Raw genomic sequence first — 11,655 nt, forward strand, 5'->3', positions numbered from 1 at the left:
TAGGTGAACCTTCCACCGTGCACCCCGCCCCCCGCCCCCGCCCTGAGACACCGCCCTCGTGGCAGCTCCCCACCACCACCCTCCCCCCTGAGGCACCTCCCCGCCCCAGCTCACCCCTGCTCCGCCTCCTGCCCCAGCATGCTGTGGCAACTTCACTTCTCCCACCTCCTAGGCTTGCGGCGCCTAGGCTGATTGGTGCCGCAAGCCTGGGAGGCGGGAGAAGTGAAGCAGCCACGGCATGCCCGGGGAGGAGGCGGGGCAGGGGTGAGCAGGGGCGAGGAGTTCCCCTGCGTGCCGCCCCCTCCCCACTTGCTGCAGGCGGCCCTCCCCCCACTCTCCTGCCCCAGCTCCCGCCGCCTAAATGCCGGCAGTGACAGGGGCGGCTGAAGATCTGGCCACCACGGTTGCTGCCGAAGAAAATGGCGCCCCCCAAATCCTAGCACCCTAGGAGACTGCCGAGGTCGCCTAAATGGTTGCACCGGGCCTGGGTCTAAATGATACTGGTCCTGCCATGAGTGCAGGGGACTGGACTTGATGACCTCTCAAGGTCCCTTTCAGTCCTACGATTCTATGGACCTGTCCTCCGTTACCTTTTCTGATTCTGTTTTGAACCCAGTTACACTTGACACCAAGAGAAAAGCAGGGCAATCCCAATTCAGCATAGGAATCATAGAAATGCAGGGCTGGGAGGGACCTCAAGAGATCATCTAGCCCCTCCCCCCCACACTGAAGCAGCATTAAATATCCCTAGACCCTACCTGACAGGTGTTTGTCCAACCTGTTAGAGTTGGAAAACTTCCTAATAGCTAATTTTCACTTACTACAGATTAAACTAATTACTTCTTCTCCTGCCCTTGATGGGACGTGAAGAGCAATGATCACCAACCTCTTTATAGCATGCCCAATTTTTAACCTTTCCTCATAGATCAGATTTTCTAAACATTTCTTTTTCCATTGTCTTTGCTGTCCTCTGCACTTTCTCCAGTTTGTCCACATCTTTCCTAACGTGTATTGCCCAAAACTGGACACACCAGCTGAAGTCAGACCAGTGTTGGGTGGAGCAGGACAGGTACCCCCCACCCCCATGTCTTAAATATGACTTTCACTGCTAATACGCCCCAGCATGATATTAGACCTTTTCACAACTGCATCACATTGTTCACTTATATTCAATTTGTGATCCACTATAACTCGTAGATCTGCTTCTGCAGTGCTACCACCAGTTCGTCCCCATTGTGTAGTTGTGCATTTGATTTTTCCCTGCTCAGTGTAGTCTTTATTGAATTTCATCTTGTTGATTTCAGACCCTTTTATCAAGGTCATTTTGAATTCTCATTCTGTCTCCAAGGTGCTTGCAACCCCGTCCAGCTTGGTGTCATCCCCAAAATGTATAAGCATACTCTCCACTCCATCATCCAAGTCACTAGTGATGATAGAGAATAATACTGGACACAGGACAGACCCCTGTGGGCAGGGTCGGCTCTAGCCATTTTGCCGCCCCAAGCACGGCGCCATGCCGCGGGAGGTGCTCTGCCGGTCGCCCGTCCTGCGGCTCTGGTGGACCTCCTGCAGACGTGCCTGCGGATGCTCCTTCGAAGCTGCAGAACCAGCGGACCCTCCGCAGGGATGCCTGCGGGAGGTCCACCGGAGCCACCTGCCGCCCTCCGGGTGACCGGCAGAGTGCCCTCCCGCAGCACGCCGCCCCAAGCACGCACTGGGGTCTGGAGCCGGCCCTGCCTGCTGCCCTCCCGGCGACCGGCAGAGCGCCCCCTGTGGCATGCCGCCCCAAGCACACGCTTGGCGTGCTGGGGCCTGGAGCTGCCCCTGCCTGTGGGATGTTACTAAATATACCCTCCCTGTTTGACAGTGAACCATTGATAACTACTCATTGACTAAGGTTTCTAAACTAGCTGGGCATATATTTTATAGTAATTACATCTAAACCACATTTCCCTAGTTTATATAGGAGAATGTCATGTGGGACTGTGTTAAAAGCTTTACCAAACTCAAGCTATTTCATGTCTACTACTTTCCCCCATCCATTAGGCTAGAAACCCTGTCAAAGAAGGAAATTAGGCTGGTTTGGCATGATTTGTTCTTGACAAATCCATATTGGCTATCTCTTGTAACTTGTTATCCTCAATATGCTTACACATTGATTGTTCAGTAATTTGTTCCAGTATCTTTGCACATATCAAAGTCAGGCTGGCTGGTCTATATTTCCTTGGATTCTCTTTGCCCCACTTTTAAAAGACAGGAGCTATGGTTGCCATTCTTCAGTGCTCCGGGACCTCACCTGTGCTCCAGGAGTACTCAAGAATAAATGCTAGAGTTGCTGAAATGGCTCCAGCCAGTTCCTTAAGTACCTGAGGATGAATTTCATCATGCCCTGTTCACTTTAATACATCTAACTTATCTACATATTCTTTAACTTGCTCTGTCCCTATTCTGGCTTGTGTTCCATCCCCATTATTGTTAATATTAATCCATGTTAAGCATCTGGCCATGATTAATTTTTATTAGTGAAGACTGGAAATCACTGCCATGACATGCACCAGGGAAATTCCAGGGCAGCTGAGCCCTCAGTTTCCTTCCCTGCCCCATCCACTCCCATCTCCCTTCATCACACCCTAAGGAATTATTGCTTCCTACCTTTCACGGTGCTGTGTAGGTGCAACTAAAACAAAAAGGAAAAAAAGGGTTATTGAAAAGCCTCCCTTCACTCCCCACCTGGCAAAGAGATGGAATCAGCGATCTTGTGACCAGGGGTGAGACTCTGCACCAAAGGAGTCGAAGGGATTTGGAGGCCCAGTTCCCAAATTAAAGAGTCCAAAGCACGTTTGACAAATTGCAGCATGAATGTATCTGCACGTCTACCTTCAATGGGCCAATCACAGCTCACTTTAACCACCTTGTTATTATTAATATTAGTATTTATATTACGATAGCACTTCTCAGCCAGAAAGGAGAGCAGAGAGCAGGATTTTAACCAGTCCATCAACAGCTGATCATGACTTTCTCCATTCATCCTTATTGCTTTTGGTACTCAGCATGCCGACTAGGCATTTTGCATAAAATATACCAAAGCGTGTAAATCAATTAGGAGGGTAAACCGTGTCGCCAATCTCTGATGTTCAAAAATCAAGCTCCAAAAATCACAAGAGATTTAAAAAAAATATATATTTTTTAATTATTCTTTGGTTTCTCAGCCTTAATTGGATTCAGGTCACATTTTCAAGGTTTTCTCTGCAACTACAAGGGATAGAAACTTGCTTTAAACAAAAATAGTTGAGATTCTCACACAATCTGTTGATTCCATCAGCTGGGACTATTAGGAAAACAGCAAGTACCATGAGAATCACAATTAGAGGTGAGCAAATAGTTGATTATTCAGTGCAGGGGCCAAACTGAAAAAATCTACTCCCCTGCCCTTCCTCCAAAAAATCAAATTAACTATTTCAGTTTTTCTTGCCAAAATGGGGCAAAAAATGTTTGAACTGAACAAAACATTTAATTCAACCCCAAACAATCAGGTTTATTTTTATTTTTATTTCTGGTCATTTTGGGATCATTTTGGGATCTTTTTCCTCCTTTTTTTTTAATTTAGCTAAATTTCTAGATGAAACTGTTTCAAAGGGAAACATTGAAATGTTTCATTTTGAAGCAGTCAAAACAAACTGCTTCAATTTAAAAAAAAATAAAAGAATTTGTTTCCAGTTGAAAGTTTTTACTGAATTTGAACCAGTTTTATAAATAATATCTGTACCCCCCAAAATGCATTTTTGGGCAAATTGCTATTTGAAAAAAAAAATTTGCCCAGCACTACTCAAGGTAAAATCACAAGAGATAGCAACTCTACCAGAGCCCCATTGAAACTATCACTTGAAACTTGTCCCCCAAAGCTTTCACTGGGACTTTGGTTCTTTGGAGAATGTTCCCGTTCATCTCCCATTGGCTGACAGGGCTATCTGACTGTGAGGAGCCCGGGTGGTGGGCAGTCTGGCCTAGGGGTAGGAGCAGGAATCAGGCTTAGTGGGTGGAATGAGGGACAGAACTGGAGTGGGAGATGCCAGAGCCCAGGGTTGAAGAAGATACAGAGCCAGGAATCAGAGCCCAAGGTCAGAACATCACCTACCTTTTTTCATCAGAACATAAGTCACTGGAGCCAGAATCAGACAGGAACCCACTGCAATACCAACTGCAATGCCCAATATAATCTCTAGTCGCAGTCCTGGGGAAAAGATATAAACATGGCAGAGAGCCAATACCATAGGTCTCATTCCTTGAGGGAGTCTTCTGAGTTATTACTGGACAGTGCATACAAATGATGTAACCATATGTTTGTGCCCTCTCTCCCTGCCACACTGACCCCTGAATGAGGCAACTGTTGTGTTTCAAAACATCCAGATAAGTTAGATAAAAAAACACATTACTTTTTTTCTTAGCCATTCAGAACCTTAAATTACAAGAAACAAAAACACAGAGAGAGAAAGCAGGCTGCTCCCTAAGGCAAAGAGGCTCAACTCACCCCACTTTGCTCCCCATTGGCTCTTAGTGGACTGACTACTGCTAGACCCAGATTGCATGCTTTCCTACAGAGCTCCCAGCCTGCAAGCAGGACCAGGTAGCCCCCCTGAAGTTCAACATGAAAGCTTACAATTTTAACACAGTTTTCCATACCCCACATCAGCAAAGCCACAGAAAGAGCTGGAGAAGGATGGAAGGAACCTAACAACAAATACAGAGAAGAGCTAGGGCATTTCAGAGCCACACAGCACATTCATGACCCATAAGAAAAATCAAAGTAATGGGAATGGACCAAAACCAGCATCTGAAGTTCATGGGGGGAGAATGTAGCGGGGGAGGAATCATCATGGGATGAAGATATTACACAAGTGGCCTGGGGCACAGAGGATACTGAATGTTATTGGATGATCCACACAGTTTCTCTCCCCACATTACATCTCCATTTCCCTGTTCTAGACACACCCAGAACAGTGCTGGGCATTTTGGGAACCTGGGTCACTGACCCCACAGATGGAAGGGGCTAGCCAGACCCCTGCTGGGGGAGACAGAGCATCCCTTGGGCCAACCAAGATTGGGGCCCACTGTGCTAGGTGCAGTACAATCAGAGAAATAGATGGCCCCTGCCCCACACTCCAGACAGACCCAGGGTGGAGGAAAGAATAGGGCGCACCTGCAGAATGAGCAGTGTGATGGCAGCAAACAGACTGTTGGTGCCAGGGTGGGGTTTTTTGTTTTTTGTTTTTTGATGTGTTTAGTTTGGAGAGGACTAGCAGTGCAGGAGGCCCTTACTGGCAGTGGCCTCTAAAATGTGCCCTGCCCCTCACACAAGCCCTGGGAGATGCTGCCAGCTGTGATGGGGGGAGCGGCTCTGGGGAGACATATGGTTAGAATCTCTCTCAGCCCAGGCTACTCCTCGGTGTGCTGTTCCCCCCACACTCCCTGCCATGGGGCAGATTGGATGGGGGCTGCTCAAGGCCTCGCCTACAACAAGGGAGATTTTGAAGAGCTCTGAACCCAAAGTGCCCTCAGCGTGCTGAATGCTGTGGAAATCAGGCCCGTGGTGAATACAATCACTCACCTTCCGGAGGTGGAGTTTTCTCAGGCTGGCTAGTGACTGGGCTGTCATCAGGGGGAGCCTTTCTGTCTGGGCAATAAACACAGGAAATATCACAGTGTCTTAGCTGGGAATGAATTCAAGTGGGGTCTGAATCTTGCTGTGTCTAAATACCTTTACATGTCTGGGCCCTGGCTCCCCGGTAGCCAAAGCTCGACCTTTCAACACATGTGAAATCTACAAACTGCCCTGTCTTCACTACAGTTTTACCTCGTTAGTTAGTTCTAGTGGAGGACACGGCTGTTTTCCTATTGAATGAACAGCCACTGGAGCAGAAAATGATACAAAGACATCTGAGATGGCCGGGTGGGGCAGCGGTAGCACAGAATATCTTACTAAATGCCTGACACCTGCCACTTGAGCCCTTTCCCCTGCCCACGCTGTGTAGCTTGCAGCTGCTCACCTGTAACATTCAGTTGCAAGGGGGCACTGAGATTGGAATTGGCCACCTGGTTTTTCTCATCCTTGTGCTGATACCCACAGGAGTAGTGCCCTGCACTCATCATGGAGGTGTTAAGGAACAATGTAGAACTAACTTGTCCTGGTTCGAATTTTTGGCTGGAAAGCTCCACCCCGTCTTTGCAGAAAACAATTTTGGTAACAAGAGCGTTTGGAAGATCTGCACATCGGGCTGAAACTGGGTCCCCATCCTGAGCTGATGTCGTATTCAGGAACAACCTAGGAGCGGGGAGATCACCTGGAACAACAAAGAGACACGGACGCGTGTGCCTGAGAGGGGAATGACAGGAAGCTGAGCCTAAGCGATCACTGAGATGAGAAATGCAGTGACTGGTGAAAGGAGAAGGGTCTGTTCACTTGGGAATTCACATTCATACATCAAGACACGTATCAGACTTGCTTATTTAGTCTGTTTTATTTTGGGTGGGTGTGAATTCCTGCTACACTGGGCCAGATCCCCAGCTGCTATAAACTGGCATTGTTCCACTGGAGTCAATGGGCCAGATCCCAGCTGGTGTAAATCAGCCACATCTCCATTAGAGTCAATAGGGCCGGAGCCACAGCCTGTGTAACTCAGCCTTAGCTCCACTGGAGTCAATGGGGAAAATGCCCAGCTGGTGTAAATTGGCCCCACTCCATTGGAGTTAACAAAGCTACTCCAGCTTACACCATCTGAGAATCTGCCCCAAACACATTTCCTTTTTGTTAATATGTCTGGCCGATCACTATTAGAATTAATTGTTTAATTAACTGTGTCAGTAACAGGATTTCAGGCAGGAATTGCACAGAAGGTTTCTCCCCTCCCATCTCCCCCATTGCAAGGGCCTGAGCATTTTATTCCTTGCTCTGCCGTTCCTTTCCTTCCTTGTCTCTTGTGCTATTACTCACCTGGGGAGTTGCAGAAGTCCTGGCCTGTGACCCCAGCACCTGCACCAAACAGCAGAGATGGTGAGTAGCAGACAGGGCGTCTCTAACAATAACTAGCCTGCGCTGGGGAAATGCTAACAGTGATATTTAAACAAATAACAGTCAGAAAATCCAAGCAATCAGAGGCCCCCACACTGCCGTGAGATCCATGCTGGCGCAGGTTCCTCACACCCAATCTGACTCCAGGATCAGGGCCTTAACTGCATCTTGCATACACTCACTACATCTTGGCTCACAGTATCATACAATGGTCACAGCAGTAAGAGATGTGCAGGGTTACACCATCCTGTCCAACTCTCCTTCCCCCTCTCCCCCACCCCTCTGGCCCATGGCCAGAGCAGAATATTCTCTAGGGTTTTGGCCATCTCTCTCTCTCTCTCTGCCCCATTACCATAGCATGTAAGCGCCAAACATTAAAGGATTGATTCCGGTGAGATGGGGAAGTATAATTATCCTTCCTGTTCCAGATGGCACCTAAATCACAAAGCGATCTGGGGTCACACTGGGGCTCAGTGACAGAGCCCCAATTTCACCCCAGATCTCTCGGGATCCCAGAATGGGCATTAACAACAACCTCCCCTTTCTCCGAACAATTTTGAAAAGTCTCAACCAATGGGGTCACAGCCATGTGCAGCGACTAGATCAATGACCACTCACTACTTAGAGTTTGAAGGACTTGGACTTTTGTAGACATTTCATGTTCTGCTTGCACAACACAGGAATTTTAATAATTGTTATTCTAATTATTAAGTAATATTAGTACTGTATTGAGGTAGCACCTGAAGATTCCACCTCATTGTGCCTGGTGCTGAACACAGTCATAACTGGGTTCAGCAGAATGCAATCTTTATTTTTTATAATTTCAATGGATAATATCAATGTTTTAAGCTTTTTTTTTTTCAATTTTATCAATTTAAATGTTCACAGTTGTAGGAAATTATGGGGGCAGGCATCCGGAGGGTCAGCCAATAATTATTTAATGACAATCAATGCTGAGACTCAAAAAAATGAAAGCTTCAGAGCTATTAAAGGACAAATTGTCAACAGCACATGTCAAAATATAGCGAGTAAACATCTGTAAATCAAACTCAATAAGGTCTCAGGCAGCACTTTTTTTCTGTGCCCAGCTAGACATTTGCATTATTACGGATGGAAATATTGATTTATCAGTTTCTGTGTTTGTATAGTAAAATCTACATATATTGGCATGTACTGATAAAAATCTAATCCTTCCAAGCCTAAATCGTAATAAAAAAATAGTCACTGCACTTAAGAGTTTATAGCTTAAATAAATGATGCATAATTTAGCCCCTGGTTCTTCACACAGTTAAATACATGTATAACTTTATTCATGGGAGTAGCCCTGTTATCTTCAATGGGATTACTCACAGGAGTAAAGTTATGTACGTGCACAAGTGATAGCAGGTGCAGGGTCTCAGTAGTTAGGGGTTTTTTTCCTTCCAAACTAGCAAAGCCAGGGTTCCTCACTGGGTACGGCCATGTAGAAAGTGTGACATTTTAAACTTCAGCCATTTAGTTCAAACTTCCTTGTAACAATGTTTTTTGAAGTGAGAAATATAGCTTTCCCTTCTCACCTGTCTCTAAAACAATTGCACGGCCTAGTTGATGTAGAATATTCTCAGATTACTTTTCAATATCATAGCCTTACCACTGTAGGTCAATATCCATATCCCCATTGTACAGATGGGAAACAAAGGTTGGATGAAAAACTAGGAGACGGGAGCAGGGGAAATGAACATTTTGTCTAAAATTTTCCAATTTATTTGCAAAGTTTAAAATATTCTCAATTTTTTGACCATGTCTAATCCCCCTTGTTTTCTGCAGACTTGATTCATTAATCTTCCCAAAATGTTTGATAACAAACAAGACACGATCAGTACATGTGTGATAGGTCTCAACGCGGATATCTAGGATGAAATAACTGTCCAAATCCTGGCGAAATAGCCATGAGTAGCCCCCATTTCAAATATTGTTAACATAATTCTGACCCCAGGCTGATCCTCGCATCCCCTCAGTCCAGGCAGATCCATAAACCTACCTATCTCCCTGCTTCCCACACCCAGAGACACCCCCTGCCCGAGCCCATTAGCAGAGAGTTCCCCAAACTTACAGAGTAGCCACAGCAGGATCATGAGAGTGGGAGCCGGTGACCAATCCAGGAGATTCTGCAGCAGTGTCTGGGCCTCCGAAGAGACCCCCCCCCCCCGAGGCTCAATGCCTCCAGTCACCTCCTCCCCAGGGGAGCAGAAGAGGAACTGATGGGTTGTGGTCTCTTGTAGCATTTCTGGGAGCAGCCCTGACGTGTGTGTGGCCAGACGGGCCCTCCCCCCTTCAGGTGTGAATGGAAACATTTTCCACCATTCCCCTGCACCACAGACTGGTTTCTGTGTCTGCGATGGCTGAACACGCTGGTTTCCCATTTACATTTCTCAGCACACAGACAACTAGCCACAGGTCAAGGCTGGTCTCACTCACATGGAGCAGTCACCCCCTCCCCACCCCCAGGCCAGTGTTCCTCACACTGCCCAGGTCCTGGCCACCGATCTGGGGGGCTCTGCATTTTAATTTAATTTTAAATGAAGCTTCTTAAACATTTTACAAACCTTATTTACTTTACATACAACAATAGTTTAGTTATATATTATAGACTTATAGAAAGAGACCTTCTAAAAACGTAAACATATGTTACCAGCACGCGAAACCGTAAATTAGAGTGAATAAATGAAGACTCAGCACACCACTTCTGAAAGGTTGCTGACCCCTGATCTATCACCTCCAGAGAAAGAGAAGTGTCTACAAGATGCAAAAGGAAACTTAATTTGATAGCATCCTGTCTGGCAAGAACTCACGTCTCAATAGCTGGGGTGTGAAATCCTCATTTCTTTGTTGTTCTATCACTGTAGTCCCCATTTCCCTATTGTTTGTCTGTATAATCTCTGACTGGTTCTGTGATTGTTTCTGTCTACTGTATAATTAATTTTGCTGGGTGTAAACTAAATAAGGTGGTGGGATATAATTGGTTAGATAATCATGTTACAATATGTCAGGATTCAGAGGGGTAGCCGTGTTAGTCTGGTTCTGTAGAAGCAGCAAAGAATCCTGTGGCACCTTATAGACTCTGTTAGTCTATAAGGTGCCACAGGATTCTTTGCTGCTATGTCAGGATTGGTTAGTTAAATATCAGTAAAATGATTGGTTAAAGTCTGGCTAAGCAGAACTCAAGTTTTACTATATAGTCTGCCGTTAATCAGTAAGTGTGGGGGGTAATGGGAACAGGGAATGGGGGTTGCGGAAATTGGAATTATGTTTTGCTAAAGGGGAATGGGAACAGGGACACAGGGAAAGCTCTGTGGTGTCAGAGCTGGGAAGGGGGACACTAAGGAAGGGAACAGGAATCACTGCTTGCTGGAAGTTCATCCCAATAAACATTGAATTGTTTGCACCTTTGGACTTTGGGTATTGTTGCTCTCTGCTCATTCAAGAAGGACCAGGGAAGTAAGCGGGTGAAGGAATAAGCCCCTAACAACACCAATGGAATGATGTGGATTGACACCGGCTGGGTCTCTGGCCCTCTGACATTGATACCCCTAGCTAGACTATGTTCCTTTATATCCACATATGTAGGAGTCCTCCCTGCACACAGGGGAAGGGGCCCAAGTCCCTCAGTGGCACCGTCCCCCACCATAGAGACTGTGGGAGCTTATCCATGCAGGGAGGGACACCTGGACTGACCCAGAGTAGAGGGAGGAGCTGCCAGGGCCCAGATCACAGGTACAGAACTGGAGAGGCCAGGTTTGGGGTGACTTTTCTGCATGGATTCAGACTGCACAGCTCCAGTGCAGGGGCAAGGAGGGAATCTCCATGGAGAAATCCTCAAGGAAATGTCCTGGCAAAAAGCCTCCCCCTGGAGTTTTTGCATGGGAGGCAAGGATCAGTCCCTATTCTGGAGGCTTTGTCATACCAGCGGTAGGCGTGCACCAGTGTTCAGGCAGGGATGATACATCCATGGCCTAGGTGGCATCGTGTCTGCCCTGGAAATCTCTGCATAAAGCTGATCTGAAATTACAACCAAAAACACTTGGAAAATATTTAGGAAGTTTTCATTTACATTTGTTGGTTGGTTGGTTGGTTGTTCATATTTTATTCTGTTTGTTCTAACACAGGAATCGTTTCATACTCTCTTTTCTATTTCTGACAACAGTGTGCGGCTCGTAGCCCTTTCCTCACCCCCCTCCTCATAGCCTGGCCTCAGAGAAGCCACTAGGACATATGCTGAGCTTGGTCCCATGGTATTGCAGTTAGCCCTGCTTCAAATCTCAGTGAGGCCTGGCTTTTCTATGCCCTAATTCTATTTTTCTTCTTGCATGGGCCAGACTCATGAGATTGATTTTTGAGAGGAGATTCACAGCTGTAATAAGGCCAGAAGGAATCATTATGACCCTCTGGTCTGACTTGCACAGCACAGGCCAGAGAATTCCATCCAGTGAGTCCCCTGCGGAGTAGAGAAATAGTCTTCTCTAAGAGCCAACTTCCAGAAGCCTGTGGATGAGCTAGCAAGTAGACAGGTTTGAGTTTCTTCACGCTCACTCATTGGAGGCTGATTACTG

This window comes from Mauremys reevesii, linkage group 22, assembly GCF_016161935.1.
Source record: "Mauremys reevesii isolate NIE-2019 linkage group 22, ASM1616193v1, whole genome shotgun sequence".
Taxonomy (NCBI): domain Eukaryota; kingdom Metazoa; phylum Chordata; order Testudines; family Geoemydidae; genus Mauremys; species Mauremys reevesii.